Source organism: Schistocerca nitens, chromosome 5 (genome assembly GCF_023898315.1).
Source record: "Schistocerca nitens isolate TAMUIC-IGC-003100 chromosome 5, iqSchNite1.1, whole genome shotgun sequence".
In the NCBI taxonomy this organism is placed as follows: domain Eukaryota; kingdom Metazoa; phylum Arthropoda; class Insecta; order Orthoptera; family Acrididae; genus Schistocerca; species Schistocerca nitens.
This window is the reverse complement of record NC_064618.1, coordinates 249,512,852-249,529,700: the sequence shown is the minus strand read 5'-3', so window position 1 is coordinate 249,529,700 and position 16,849 is coordinate 249,512,852. Positions and strand designations below refer to the sequence as shown.

Below are 16,849 nucleotides of genomic sequence, written 5' to 3'. Positions count from 1 at the left end.
ATTATATTTGTAAAAAAAGTAGTAAATACTGCTTGCCATATTTCTGTATCCTGTTTTCGAGTATTTCATTCAACAACAGACAACAAACGTTCGAAATCGGAATACGACGTTCTCAGAAAGCTTTTAATCTGAGCGAAGTCTTCCGAGTTTAGTTCAGTCTTTAGTTATTTTGCAACAAGCTCTAAAAATACTACTCTTGTGTGTTGCGAGCGAGTCTGTACAAGAATGCTGGTGTTGTATGATGATGGACGTGAGAAGGGAGAGGCTGAAATATGGTGGCAGCACACAGCCCACTCCTCACGAACAGCACCCAGGGGGCCGTCAAGCTTAGTCCCCGTCCGACTGGCGATATCACTATCATCAGTGTATCATGCATTCTCTTCAAGAGACACCGTACAGAGGTTTGGCATTTAAACCAGGACATTGGCGCAAAGTCTGGTGAGCGGGAACTTTACACCACCACGTCCACATCTCTTGTCGGCCAAATTCCGGCAGTGAAAACCTTCTGCTCCACCAGGATTCGCACTGGCTTACCCTTGGGTCGAGCGCCACCGCACAAGCGTATTAGAGACCTCGGCCACAAAGGCGGGTTGTCCTTAATAACTTATGTACGCCTCTGTATCCACTTATTTGCCAAAACATTTCTTGTTTCCTAACTTTTTGTGTTCTGTGGCGGTTTTTCTCCAATAAATAATGCAACAACGATGAAGGCTGCTATGGTTTTTAAGCATGACATCGTAAACTTGCATTTGTGTATCTCACCATGTGACTATAGTGGAAACGCTGCTGCAAGTACTGCAATTTCCCAAAACCAATTTGCCCAAGAGACATGTAGAAGTAAACTTAGGCAAGTAAACACCTCTGTAAGCGCTTGCAGAAGTTACTTGGGAAGATTACTTGCTAGTGGCCGGCCGCGGTGGTCTCGCGGTTCTAGGCGCGCAGTCCGGAACCGTGCGACTGCTACGGTCGCAGGTTCGAATCCTGCCTCGGGCATGGATGTGTGTGATGTCCTTAGGTTAGTTAGGTTTAAGTAGTTCTAAGTTCTAGGGGACTAATGACCACAGCAGTTGAGTCCCATAGTGCTCAGAGCCATTTTGAACTTGCTAGTGGACATACACCATATCCCATCTTATAGGGAAACAAGATCCACCGAACTCCTATAAATTGTCTTTTAAATTTATCGGAATACTGATAAAAGAAACTTATGATTCCATTATCAATGCCGTATGATGCGCCAGAAAGACTTTATACCACATATAAGGGCTACTGCATTGCAGTTATAACATAGCTGAGTATGGACCACGCGCAGATCGATCTTTTCCGGGAATTAATAGTGGTGACTCTTATATGTGGTATGACGTTCTACTGGCACATAATCCAGCACTGATAATAGAAACATAAGTTTCTGAAAAAAGTATAAAAATAAATTTAAAAAACTGTTTTTGCCCAACATAATAGTTCCATGACATCATGCTTTACGGTTTGAACGAAGCACTTACAACGTGACCGCTTTTAAAAACTCTTTAAACAGGAGTAGTTCACAGAGCAATTTGACACCTGAGTGATTTTACTGTGCAACGAGTACCAACATCACAAGAGGAAAGTTTATTGATAACAACACACAGACGTGCTGCACTAATACCTCAGTTTCTGTTCTCTCGTTCAGGATCTACTGTAATACCCGAGGAGACGGGGCTGATCCGGTTGGTCTAACAGTTCTGTTTCTGAGTTGTATTCGGAATCAACTAATCTTTTTGGTGTTACCGATACGTGGTATTCGTTGCTTTCTAAATTCTTGCATTGTAGCACGATGCGCGTTATATCAACAACGCGTTTTTATAATTATTTTCGTTATCACACTGACGTCGGACGTAGCTGCTGGCGTGTGCATATACAAATTACGAATAAGGGGCGACCATTCTGCCTTTGAAAACCTCGTTTACTTCGGAGCGATTGGAAGCGAACACAAGCGAACTAGCATTCGTACATAATTTGCCATGTTCGCTACCCTTCGCTTGTACCTCTGACCAAGCGTTTATAGTGGAGATAACAGAAGATAACACGAAAAAGAACGAACATAGCATGCCAACGCTAAGAACGCTGCGTTACTGCTGTACTTATTTTTTGGACCCAATAATTACTATACACCGATTAAACTTGCTTGATAGCTGACGTCTGTCTCTTGCCCCTAGAGTGTTGCCTCATGCGCTCCACGCTACTGCTAGGTTATAGGCGACACACAGACACGACGGATCACTTCTCAAATGCTGCTAACGTGAAACGCGGAGCAATGTTGGAAGCAGCCACCGCGAAGTATGACAGACATGCGAGATGCTCTGTCGAAACCTGATTTTAAGTGACCAATGACTGAATTACGGCAGACGACGGTTTTGTAGCCCTGAATTTAAACTCGTGTCCTAATCTAACTACAGCCTCGTGATGCGTACTGGATACGAAAAAACGGCGATCAACAATCTGCGCAGAACTACAATCACGATCGCTCTGTTGACGACGTTTAAGGCTAACTTCTACGAGCACACTCAGGACAGGAAAATTTCATAATATGTTTGTTCGCATTGCCATCTTCCGCAGCAAAATTTAAGTTTTAACGGTAAAAGCAAAAGGATTTCTCGCTGTCACTGGTTACTTGTCCTCGCACTGGCTACACGGGATGTCGCGTTACAAACCGATGAGCAGTCCTGGCTGGCATTTAGTTGCAGATTATAGGCGACACAAGCAGATTCCAGATGAAAAAAAGAATGATAGGAAGAAAAATAAGAGCAAACAAAGAGGCAATATGATTATGAAAATGACGCAGCGAAGTATTAGAGATAAAAATATTACGTTTAAACCAAAACAGTGAATAAAAATGATAATCGATGTTTTTTTACATTCAGAAAAATAAAAGGTCTCGCAGCATTTTACCTTCCACCTTCTATTTTTCAGTTTATACACTAACTACTACGCTATGTCATTATACTGCAGAAAGCTGTTGTATCTATGACCCTTGTGTCCCAGTTGCAACGATTAACTGACAACCTTTAAAAATTCATCTTCACGCAATATCGTGCGAGCTTATGTAGTGTAACCCGATCTCTGTGATTGTAATAACTATGTAAATGAAGCTGAATCGCGTCTTGTGCGAAAGGATTCAGCAGTGTTCGGCTAGAGCTGTGTATGAAACGTGTGTATTTCGTTAGCATCGTCGTGTGTGTGTGTTTTTGGTGCAGTTATCATGTGTGATGAAATACGAAATAAAACGGCCAGACACAGGATTACAGGTCCAAACATATCAAGCAAGAAAGAAAGCCCAACAAGGAAATAGAAGTGAACTAATTGGCATTTTGGCAACGGTGAACGGTTCGGGCATGACGTTCACTGCTCTGATTGGAGGAAACCAGCTACAATGCGTGAAGTGTCAACTATCAAGTAATTTTGATCGGGCTATTCACAGGTTTCACTCGTCATAACATTGGTTAGAGTCACGATGCACAATTATGATTTGCACAAATGATTATTTCGCCTGGTGAGCGCGCTAGTTTTGACCAAATAAGCAAAATGGCGTGGTGTCTGGATTTTCAGGCAAATATGAGACGTTATCACTGCATTGCAGTTCCAGCCTTGCTTAGCATTATTCCTAAATTTTGTACATATGTCGATGACGTTTTGTGCTGGCTTCTTATAGCAATTTAGAGTGGAATTTTAAAAGCAGGTCACTAATTACTGACGAGAAATATATTCTTCTGCTTAGCAGCTGGAGACAATTAAGTTGGTAATTATTTTGAATTTCAAGAGCTGCTACATCTCAGACATTTCGTGATGTCTGCAGTGACATGCGCAAAGCACTGAGCGATTTAATTAAATGAAAAATAATATTAATGATTTAAGAGTACTGTATTGTAAAATATGCGTATGGCTTGATGAAATCTGCTACGTAGTTTCTTGGAGAGAGACGCTGTGACCGAGGGGAAAACGATTTTTATTTATTTAGTTGTTATATCACAAATAACAATGATACATCTCTATGTACTGACTGCAGATTTGAGCGTAAGCCACGAATGGTCAGTTCTTTCGTATATTTTCAATTTTACATTAGCCAACAAAATGGATACAAATTCGTTTTCGTTTATTTTCAACTAAATTTCTTGTGCTGTTCCTTTTTAATAAAAAGAAATACAAAGGCTTGTGCATCTTCACTGCGTTCTCACCTGATGAAGCCAAGTAATGAATTTATTGTCTTTGTCATCTCCCCAGCCGGCCAAAGTGGCCGTGCGGTTAAAGGCGCTGCAGTCTGGAACCGCAAGACCGCTACGGTCGCAGGTTCGAATCCTGCCTCGGGCATGGATGTTTGTGGTGTCCTTAGGTTAGTTAGGTTTAACTAGTTCTAAGTTCTAGGGGACTAATGACCTCAGCAGTTGAGTCCCATAGTGCTCAGAGCCATTTGAACCATTTCATCTCCCCAGTCGGACCTTTGAGTGGTTCGGCAGCTTTCTACCAATCATATTTCTTTTTGTTCGACATTTCGTGCTGTTGATCTGTTGTGTCCTATAAGCACCTATATTCTGCTACAGGGCGCTGCTATTACAGGCCTCTTAGGAGTTGTAGAGTGGGCTTAGTAGATAAAGTTCTGATAAGGCATCCACGTCTGGAAATGTACCATTTGGATAATGAGCTCCGACCTTTGTGATTTACAGGAGACCATCGCATGACCAATGTTCAGAGTACTCGTCGTCGGATTCTCTTCTACACGACGAAGCACGTCGGCTCAAAAGTGCGGCACGTCCGTCGAGCACCACTAATCAGCTCTCTTAAATCCCTTCTACACGTTCGACGTTCTTGTCTCAATTGACCATTCGAAACAAGTGTGTCTACTGCAACGCCTCTGGCGTTTTATTCCCGTACTTAGTGTTGTCTGTATTGAGCGGTCATTTTCGTTTAGACGTCAGGGCCAAAATTGCCGGTGTTGTGAGAGTGGACTGCTGTACTATTTGGCATCTGGATAGTAAAAACGTTTTTACGGAAAAATCGAAATATACTAACAAAATTTAAGAAGAAGCAATGACAATAGTATTTATTATTTATAAGAGCAGTGGAAGTTTTTGCCAACGGTCATGGGGTAAATTGTTCGCACTCCTGAGAACTAAAAGAATAGGAACAGTGCCATCCAAACATTTCAGAACATATACACTTACTAGCTCAAGAAAATATGCATTTGCAAACACGTCGGGCAATTTGTAGAACGCAGTAAATAGCGGCTTTTGGGCTCTATCCTTTGTATCTTGTTTTCTTGCTAAGTGCCTAGTAACAACGAAAATTATTTTTCATGCCTAATAATTCTGACTCTTTCACTGTTGAACTAATTATCATTAAAATACGTTTATCTATTTATATTCTTATTTGTGCATAGTCTAGGTTTTTTCTCTGTAAAACGTAAGTAATTTTTACTTTCACATATTTTCTGTCTCTTGTTGGACGAGTACGGAAAAAATGCCAAGAAGTTGTGTAACTCTTCAGTGTGCCACGAAAACAAAGCTAACAACATAATAAAGATTAAGAAGATAAGAAAACACAAAATCATTTTCTGTAATAGGAATGAGATCGACCAGAACTTCCAATGTTAGCAGACGCCGCTATTGTTAAAACCTGCCTAGTCGTCAATGTGGGGTTTCTAGGAAACTTGCTTTCTGGAATTGCTAGACAACATTCAAATAAATCTTATTAATGAGTTTTATTACTAAACGAGCAATTATAATACTTAACTTTGTGTTACACCAATGTGTCGCAAGTGACATACGAAATAATTAAGTTTCTTCTGCACAATTCCAATGTCTGGCACACAGAGGGTTCAAGCGAAGTATTGAGCTTTGATGCTTCTATGCTACTCGCTAGTCTTGAGGTTGCTTGCTGTTCGACTGGGCCGCGATCAGTCCCGCGCGGCGTTATGTCCTCTTCGCGTAGGGGCCGCTGCTGTTGCATTATCGTCCTGGAGAGGGGTTCAGCCAGTGCGCGATTGGCTGACGTGTTGTCACAGCCCTCTCTGCTCAACGACTGGCGTGCCGGCGCTCAACTTTACGCCACAACAGCTATAGTCTATGCACGCGCAGTGTGCATCATCGGAAATTTAGAACTCTACACTCGTCACAATCTCTAGATCACTGACGTCATACACATGCTCGCGTTGTGGTTGGTTGCTGATTTACACGGCAGGCACGAAAAGAGCACAAACTTCGAGTAGTCGATTTTGACCAGAAAGTCGCTCGTGTAAAACGGGCTTTAGTTGTGAACGTACTAGTTTCTCTCAGGCGTTGTTGTAGTTGGGCAAAAATAGTACGGTGTGGCCGTATGTGATATCGTAATTACGAAAGCGGCCGAAGGCGGCGGCCTCTCAGTTTGTATATGTACCGTGAAGTGGGAAATTTGAAAGTGATCCATTCTTCAAATAGTGCATTTCCAGGTACGCGTTTCTTATCGAAACACTATCTACTCAGACCCCTCTACAACCCCTAGAAGCCTGTAATAGGAACTGTGAAACACTGTATTAGCAATATTACATTCTGTTCTGACCACTTCGTTGTTCATTCAACTCAAGCCATTAACAACAGTATTTCGCGTGAAAACAAAAGACGAATACCGTCTGCGCTATGGACGATTCGTTTTATGGTTCGCTGAGATACAGGCAATCAGCCGAACACGAACACCTGGGTATGTGAACCGAACAAGGCCGAATGCTGTTACCCACAGTGAATGCTCGTTCGCTAATGTTCGCTGCGGTAAACCTGGCTTAATACTCGGTGTTAATGCTGTACACTGCTGTTACTTACAATCCATGTTATTGTGCTCCCGCCGTTTTATTCGATGTCTTTGGAAAGATATCAATGGCTGTTATGTTTTGATCACTAGGCTCTCCTACAGTCCTCCAGCACAGTTTTCTGATGGTAGATTGATGCAACAGTTTCCGGTGGTTACCGTTACGGGAAGGGGGCGCGTGAGTTGTCCGTCTCTACCTTTGCTTGACGGATCGACCTGCAAGCTTTAAAGCATACCGCAAATTTGAGGAACTAAAATGTCACTATATCATTACAGGTTCAACAACGTACGGAAGAACATAGTAAAGCACGTTTAGAAGGAGAACAAAAGTTAACAAAAGTAAGACCAAAATCCATACATATAAATGTGTGTGTGTGTGTGTGTGTGTGTGTGTGTGTGTGTGTGTGTGTGTGTGTATGTTTCACATCGCCTCCTAAACAACTACACCGATTTCAACCAGTCTTGGTCAAGCAACAATCGTTGTGGAGGTGAGAACCACCATCGTTCAGGAAATAGGACGTCATAAAAAATGAGATGCGTGAAAAACTGTTGCATCATGCATGATGTTTAAATTTATTACCTATCTCCGACTAACTCTTTTCGGAATAAATTTCGCAGACAGTATCCACATATGCCACTAAATGCACCTAGAAAATTATAACGTAGTACCACACAAAATTCAGGAGATACGACGTCAAAAACACTGAGATGCGTGAAAACATGCGATATCATACGTGATGTTATATTAATTCTTTACTACTAAAAGGACAACTTAAGGAAATACCCAACACCTGCCAGCGCTTTCAACTGCGACGCCAATAACTGTCTTTATAGCTAGGAAGAGACGTTGCCATAGAGACGTATACAAAATCGCTTTGTAGACAAGCAAAGCAGCTGCACTTATACATATGTCCATTATGCATTTATTTGTACGACTGGTTCATAATTTCAAATTTTGTTTTCGTTTCTAATAGAAAATTATTCGATGTCTTTGGAAAGATATCAATGGCTGTTATGTTTTGATCACTAGGCTCTCCTACAGTCCTCCAGCACAGTTTTCTGATGGTAGATTGATGCAACAGTTTCCGGTGGTTACCGTTACGGGAAGGGGGCGCGTGAGTTGTCCGTCTCTACCTTTGCTTGACGGATCGACCTGCAAGCTTTAAAGCATACCGCAAATTTGAGGAACTAAAATGTCACTATATCATTACAGGTTCAACAACGTACGGAAGAACATAGTAAAGCACGTTTAGAAGGAGAACAAAAGTTAACAAAAGTAAGACCAAAATCCATACATATAAATGTCTGTGTGTGTGTGTGTGTGTGTGTGTGTGTGTGTGTGTGTGTGTGTGTGTGTATGTGTGTGTATGTTTCACATCGCCTCCTAAACAACTACACCGATTTCAACCAGTCTTGGTCAAGCAACAATCGTTGTGGAGGTGAGAACCACCATCGTTCAGGAAATAGGATGTCATAAAAAATGAGATGCGTGAAAAACTGTTGCATCATGCATGACGTTTAAATTTATTACCTATCTCCGACTAACTCTTTTCGGAATAAATTTCGCAGACAGTATCCACATATGCCACTAAATGCACCTAGAAAATTATAACGTAGTACCACACAAAATTCAGGAGATACGACGTCAAAAACACTGAGATGCGTGAAAACATGCGATATCATACGTGATGTTATATTAATTCTTTACTACTAAAAGGACAACTTAAGGAAATACCCAACACCTGCCAGCGCTTTCAACTGCGACGCCAATAACTGTCTTTATAGCTAGGAAGAGACGTTGCCATAGAGACGTATACAAAATCGCTTTGTAGACAAGCAAAGCAGCTGCACTTATACATATGTCCATTATGCATTTATTTGTACGACTGGTTCATAATTTCAAATTTTGTTTTCGTTTCTAATAGAAAATTGGCAAAATGAATACCTGAGAAGTGTCGGGTTTATCACTTAGTAATTTATAAACAACGCAATCAAAAGTTAACACACACACACCAAAAAAAGTTTTGAATCAGCCTGGTTCCCAGAACTCCTGAAGAGAGACGTTGACTGTGGATACTGTAGCACAGACACAGTCCCTTTGACTGTACAGAGATGTCACTAAACCCGCCCAAACATGTAAACATCCATGCACGAGCAGCGCCTATTAGACGGATGGGGCCCGACAGCCGATCAGTTCCAATCATTCCACCAGGAAGGAGGTACACGGCTCGTGTTGTCTGTAGTTCAACCATGTCTAGACGGTCAATACCGCGGTTCGATCGCGTCCGCATTGTTACTTTGTGCCAGGAAGGGTTCTCAATACGGGAAGTGTCCAGGCGTCTCGGAGTGAACCAATGAGATGTTGTTTGGACATGGAGGAGATACAGAGAGACAAGAACTGTCGATGACATACCTCCCTCAGACCGCCCCAGGGCTAGTATTGCAGTGGATGACCGCTGACTACGGATTATGGCTCGGAGGAACCCTGACAGCAATGCCACCATGTTGAATAATTCTTTTCGTGCAGCCACAGGACGTCGTGTTACGACTCAAACTGTGTGCAATAGGCTGCATGATGCGCAACTTCACTCTTTGCAACCACGACATCATGCAGCGCCGTACAAATGGTCCCAAGAACATGCGGAATGGGCCGCTCAGGATTGGCATCACGTTCTCTGCACCGATGAGTGTCGCATATGCTTTCAACCACACAATAGTCGGAGACGTGTTTGGAGGCAACCCGGTCAGGTTGAACGCCTTAGAAACATTGTCCGCCCGCATCTCGTGGTCGTGCGGTAGCGTTCTCGCTTCCCACGCCCGGGTTCCCGGGTTCGATTCCCGGCGGGGTCAGGGATTTTCTCTGCCTCGTGATGGCTGGGTGTTGTGTGCTGTCCTTAGGTTAGTTAGGTTTAAGTAGTTCTAAGTTCTAGGGGACTGATGACCATAGTTGTTAAGTCCCATAGTGCTCAGAGCCATTTGAACCATTTGAAACATTGTCCATCGAGTGCAGGAAGGTGGAAGTTCCCTGATGTTTTGGGGGTGGCATTATTTGGGGCCGATGTACGCCGCTAGTCGTCATGGAAGGTACGATACGTGAATGCCATCCTCCGTCCGATAGTGCAATCATATCGGCAGCATATTGGCGAGGCATTTGTCTTAGACGACAATTCACGCCCTCATCGTGCACATTTTTTGAATGACTTGCTTCAGGATAACGACATCGCTCAACTAGAGTGGCCTGCAGTTCTCCAGACATGAACCCTATCGGACATGCCTGGGATAGATTGAAAATGGCTGTTTATGGACGACGTGACCCACCAACCACTCTGAGGGATCTACGCCGAATAGCCGTTGAGGAATGGAACAATTTGGACCAACAGTGCCTTAATGAACTTGGGAATAGTATGCCACGACGAATACAGGCATGCATCAATGCAAGAAGACGTGCTACTGGGTACTAGAGGTACCGGTGTGTACAGCAATCTGGACCACTACCTATGAAGATCTTGCTGTATGGTGGTACAACATGCAATGTGTGGGTTTCATGAGCAATAAAAAGGGCGGAAATGATGTTTATGTTGATCTCTATTCCAGTTTTCTGTACAGGTTCCGGAACTCTCGGAACTGAGGTGATGCAAAACTTTTTTTTTTTGTTTTTTTTATGTGTGTAGTACACATTCACAATGGAGTCGTAGAACCGGTTGACGGGTTTCCGTACTTGTGGCAAACGACTCCAAGAGTATTAATAAACTATATAGAGTTCAGAGTAGGTACTAGTTGCCGAAGTTTCTGACACAAAAAGTTGAAATCAGTGGGTTCTACCTGATTTGACTTATGGCAGTGATGCATGAGCTTTCGATACGGAGATCATTTAAAAACTGATGGCTCGTCGAACAATGAAGAGATCCGTGTTGAGAATTAATAGGAAGACGAATACATAGAAGATGGACCAAGGAAATTCTTTGTTGCAATCAAAGAGATAAAGAACGATCAACATGACGACCTAATGGAAAGCGAATAGATCACACAAAATTTGCAGCAGCAACATGAATGAGTATTGGTGAAGACGGTAATACATTGGAAAGTCTGGATGCGCCATTTGTCCAGCAGTCTACGTCAAATACACGGTGATTATGGCCGCGGAAACCTTTACTGTGATTGTAGTCTTCGTTGCACAAAGATGATCCAATAGTTTTCGCCAGTAAAACACGGGAGTTAATTGGCTGAACATGAACGACACACTGAACGTCCTCAACACGTAAAAATATTGAAGTAGCTAGGGAACTAAAAGTGTGAAAGGTTCTTCTTACGATTTTCCATTTCCTTCAGTAACAACATGGTTAATACGATACTTGATTTACTTTATTTCTTTATTATTTGGGAGTGCATCATGCTAACGTTTTCGTTCAGTATATAAATCAAGCGCCTAACCACAAATTAATCCAGCTGGCAGTCCACGATCCGCAATTACACTGATAACGGTTTTCCCAACGACGGTACAAAAATGGTGTTCGACGTTTAGACGATGTCTTTCGAAAGAGATCAGTAGCTCATTTGGAAATGAATGGAGGAAGAAGCGGCTGTGGCTCGTTAAAGGAAACATCCCTGGAAATCCAAGTAAAATTAAACCACAGGACCTGGCGGCACCTTGTACCTCACTCGTGTACGAGTCCAGTGTCGAATAACGCGACGCGAAATTTGCAGTTGCTATATACTGTTGTTGTGGTCTTCAGTCCAGAGACTGGTTTGATGCAGCTCTCCATGCTACTCTATCCTGTACAAGCTTCTTCATCTCCCAGTACCTATTGCAACCTACATCCTTCTGAATCTGTTTAATGTATTCATCTCTTGGTCTCCTTCTACGACTTTTACCCTCCACGCCGCCCTCCAATACTAAATTGGTGATCCCTTGATGCCTCAGAACATGTCCTACCAACCGATCCCTTCTTCTAGTCAAATTGTGCCACAAATTCCTCTTCTCCCCATTTCTATTCAGTACCTCCTCATTAGTTACATGATCTATCCATCTAATCTTCAGCATTCTTCTGTAGCACCACATTTCGAAAGCCTCTATTCTCTTCTTGTCTAAACTATTTATCGTCCATGTTTCACTTCCATACAAATATTTTCAGGAAAGACTTCCTGACACTTAAATCTATACTCGATTTTGACAAATTTCTCTTCTTCAGAAACACTTTCCTTGCCATTGCCAGTCTACATTTTATCTCCTCTCTGCTTCAGCCATCATCAGTTATTTTGCTCCCAAAATAGCAAAACTCATCTACTACTTTAAGTATCTCATTTCCTTATCTAATTCCCTCAGCATCACCCGACTTAATTCAACTACATTCCATTATCCTAGTTTTGCTTTTGTTGATATTCATCTTATATACTCCTTTCAAGACGCTGTCCATTCCGTTCAACTGCTCTTCCGGGTCCTTTACTGTCTCTGACAATTACAATGTCATCCGTGAACCTCAAAGTTTTTATTTCTTCTCCATGGATTTTAATTCCTACTCCAAATTTTTCTTTTGTTTCCTTTACTGCTTGCTCACTATACAGATATATAACTTGTGCAAAAATGGCACTCTTCTGGCCCATGGCAAATTTCTGGGGACGACCATGTGCCCAAGTTAGATTCATTAAAGGTTAATGCAGATTATATCTTCTTCTAGTGTTGTATTTGTGAATATCGCTGTTAGTCTCAAACTCAGATTGATTATTGATAAAAAAAAAATCGTAAGCGAATAAATGTGCTGTGAGGCTGTGGTTAATATTCCCATGTGTTTAAAGAGATGCCTCCGAGATGTAAGGCTATGAATTCCACATATAATTCTATAATTATTTTCTTTTGTGCATGGAATACTTTTTCCCTGCGTGAAAAGATACCCCAGAATATTATCCCGCAACATACAAATGAATTAAAACAAGTTAACTTACTCAACTTCTTAATCCCCGGAGGCTACAATTATTCTTATGGCAAAAGTAGCCGAACCTAAATGTTGTAGCAGGTCTGCTGCCTTTATATATCTTCCAGTTTAAGTTTTCATCAATTTTTACACATAAGAATTTAGAATTTTCTACCCCCGACAAGCTTGTAAAACCATGAAGCTTGATTTCTCGGTGGCGCTTGAGAAGTGCATCGTACTAGAGCAGCATTTGTTACGTCTAAGTATGTGCTACAGTAGTACGAAAAATGAATAAAATTGGTGATCCTTTGAGTTTATGCTGCCCTCGTACGTGACATCTGCACAGTTTTTTTACCTTCAGACTTACCGTTTTGGCGGAGCAATTACTTGCTTGATACGGCTCTCACAATTGTTGCAATAAATTCGCGTGTTCAGAAGCATCAACGAACTTGTCACTAGCCTACTTGAATTCCCTGTATCCAGGGCTGGTTTAAGGCCCATCGCTTGGAGGCGGCAAAGGTGTCACAAGTATAGACTTTGTACAGGATGTATCACAATTAGTAGCAGCCGCTTGGAGCAACAGTGCACGATTTGTGTACAGGGTGTGTCACAATTAGTAGACAAAACGGACGTGTGTAAAAGTTTACGAATGAGGAGGGGCAAATTATAAATTCTCAGACTGGCCCTGCCTGTACTCCAACACCAAATCTCTGCGACTCTTGCTGAGAGGAATCCTGGGCTTTAGAACAGCCTGCCCAGGTCACGAAGTAGATGAAACGTACTTACAACACACCTTGTCTGTGTAACTTGCACGATGGGGCAGATGTAAATTTCGCGTAAATCTAACGATTATTTACGAGGGCGTGCTCAAAAGTAACGCCACAGCAATTTTTATGTGAAATCTCTTAAATCTATTTAAATAAAACGTTAATATTCTACATCTTTATTTTTCATGACATCTAACGCTAGAGAACTCCTAATTGACGCGAGTACCATGGCTGTATGTAACGTAATTACGTCGGTGCGTGTGAAACAGCATGATGTAATTGAGTTTCGAATCCAAAGAGTTCGTCTACATATGGAAAACCCTCTCCTTAACCATGAGAATGCCACACTACACACGAGAGCTGCGACATCTGTAACAACCCGGCAACTTGGGTTCACTGTCATCGATCATCCTCCATACAACCCCGACATTGACCCATCCGATTTTCATACGTTTCCAAAAGTTAAAGAACACCTTCGAGGACTCCCCTCTGATAGTAATGAAGCAGTGCAAGCAGAGGTGAGGTTGTGGCTCCATCACCAAGTCAAACGTTCTACAGTGGCGGTACCAACAAACTGGTCTCTCGTCGGGAGAAATGTGTTAGTTACCAGAGTGACTATGTTGAAAAATAAATACGTACCCATGAAGAATAATGATGTAGAATGTTAACAGAGTTTGTTTTATTTATATAGTTTTCACATGAAAAGTTCGGAGGCGTTACTTTTCAGCATGCCCTCGTATTTTGAACAAACGTGATTTAAACATATTATCTCAGTTCGTTATTTATATCTAATGATCGTCGTATCATTCATTAATAACTAGAGATACGGAAAATGTCCAAAGTCGTTACTAAATGTCACTACAACTAAAAGAACGTGTTTGACACTTTCTCACCTAGCTATCACAAATTTGCCTCGGGGACCATCAGTGTTAGGAGAAAGAAAGGGGGAGGCACTGTAAAACTTTGCGCGAAATGAATTACGTCCTTCAGTTTGCTTGATGCTGGAAGCCATCATACGAGAATCCTGTTTTGGAAGTTCTTGTGTCGTAGTGTGATCGGTCAATTCTCAAATTTCGCTGGCTCATGCGCCAGCCGATAACTCTGTTATACAAGGATACTTTATTTGTAATCGAGTATTTTCTATACAACGATAGTTTCCTCAATAGTATTTCTTGGCACTGCATGTCTACTGGGGAAATATACGAGCGCTAGAAGTTGGCTCTTAGCGCGACGCTTCATTCAAGAGAATTTCAGGATTTATACCTATTCCTTCGTACCCACCATCCCCCACGCAATGAGTCAGCCTTAAAGAGCGCGTACTTTCGTTTGGTATAGGGCCAGCGTCATTCAATAGACTGATTAATTTCATCTAGAAGCTTCACATCAGACTACGTGCTGGGTACCGGCTTATCGTATGGCGTGAAACGTCCCCTGATCCGCTGCCAAGAATAGCTGTGCAAGCGTCAGTATAGCCAACGTTCGCTTTTTGTGTCAGAATGCGGTTGCCAGCATGTAGATGATATCTAAATCAAAATAGAGAACACTGCCACATCTAAATTACCCAACAACTTTTCAATATTTACGATCGCTCAGGAAACTGTTGTTACGACGTGACAGAAAGTCTACGTAAACGTATGAAACGTCAGAGAAAGGTAGGTAACTCGCGTCTCCAATCGTCCGAAACTTGATTTGTTCAACTTAAAACCATCAAAGAAAAAGTTTTGCCTGCATGTGTATCACGGCAGAAAAGCGTCGCAGATGACAAAAAAATCTTCTATTCCAAGACACGGCACATCATAACACACGCTTGTTTATCCTCTGTGCCCACTGAAAAAATCGCTCTTTAATAACTATAGCGCAAAGCTACACCATCGTGGGCTCTTGTCCAATAAATAGCAATATAGGGAAATAACTACGGCAATATAACTTAAACTGTATTAATTTCTCCAACAATGGCCTTTGCCTCTCAATATGCAGCTGTTGAAATGTCAAAATACGACCCACATGTTACAAAAACATTTTCTCTGAACCGATTTCTTTTATAGTTATCAAATGCAACGTAACCTCATTTGTGAAATGGAGGTAATCATAATACGATGAAGTGTTTTCAATTTCGATTCGTGAAAAACCGCACTATATGATTTATTCCACTCTTAACACCTGTGTTTGCCCTCAAATTATATCAACGATTTGGGATTACTGAATACTCTTCAACAATAGTTTTCGTAAGGTATAATCGTAGACAGTTTTAAAGTTATAACCTGTCTTATACCCAGAAACATAATTAACCAATAGCTATTCCTTACAATCGACGCAACTATGCTGACGATACACTGTTTTCGTAGTTGTTCTGACAGTACCAGATGTTCGCGTTTTGTGTGAAAATGTAAATAATTTTTTCGGCACCAGTCTGTTACAGACTGATGATATGTTGTTCGATGCAGTATTCTTATCGCATTCGGAAACATGACACAGACATTTACATGAATTAACAAGAAATTACACTGGCTCGATACTTCGTTGAACTCGTGCGCCTAGCACAATGATACACCGTAAACCGAACTCTATTGAATTCTGGGAACATTTTGTCTGCAAAATTAATCACTGGGAACGAAAACGTTTAACGTCTGGTTTGTTTTTGGCGCGACCTCATTACGTAATTGCAAAGCGATGTTTGCCAAGGCCGAATAAATGAACAGAATGTTCTGTGACAGTAACTGTTTTCTAAAAAAAAATAACTATAACAAAGAAATTTTAGAAACTACTGCATGATGCTGTTGTTTGCGTCAAGTGTTAAACACAAAAAAGATGAAAATTATTCTATACTTACCAGACTTCAGTGATATCCAGAAAATTTTGGCAGAACACGTATTTCCTTAATGACACGACGACACAGCTGCAGAATCACGTGAACTATTCCACGAAAACGAGTCACTCACACGTACACTTGAGATATATTCGTCACTTATACCACAGAACGAAAACGAACACATCGTGAAACGTACACAAAACTGCTGGTGCCATGTACACCCAACACTTCGCGTGTTTGTCGTGACGTCACTGAGTGTCTGTTGTAGTTCGGCCTCTGTCCGCTAGGTAGCTCCACTGAAACCATGACCTTGCTCAAGCGGTTCAGGCCGCCTCATGTCAGAAGTAACACGACAGAGTCGTTGTAAGCATACGTTTCCCACGAATTATCCGGTATGACGTGCTCGAAGGAAACTGTATATGGGTACGTTATGAGCCTGAGACACAATTTTAAAAATACGAAAGCATGGCAAAGCTATGGACATAATTTTCTTGTCCTTGGTGCACTTTGGCTACAGCTCATACAAATGTAATCATCTTCCACAATGAAATTGATTA

General features: G+C 41.7%; 1 protein-coding gene across 1 annotated transcript in view; it reads right to left on the bottom strand.

Annotated features, from left to right (window-relative positions):
* The window catches only part of LOC126259207 (protein cycle), a 981,945-nt gene extending 965,411 nt beyond the window's left edge, over positions 1 to 16,534 (bottom strand). Inside the window, exon 1 of the mRNA XM_049955799.1 lies at positions 16,314 to 16,534. The gene's annotated coding sequence lies outside the window, so the exon portion shown is untranslated. The remainder of the gene's footprint in view (positions 1 to 16,313) is intronic.
* Positions 16,535 to 16,849: the final 315 nt, after the last annotated feature.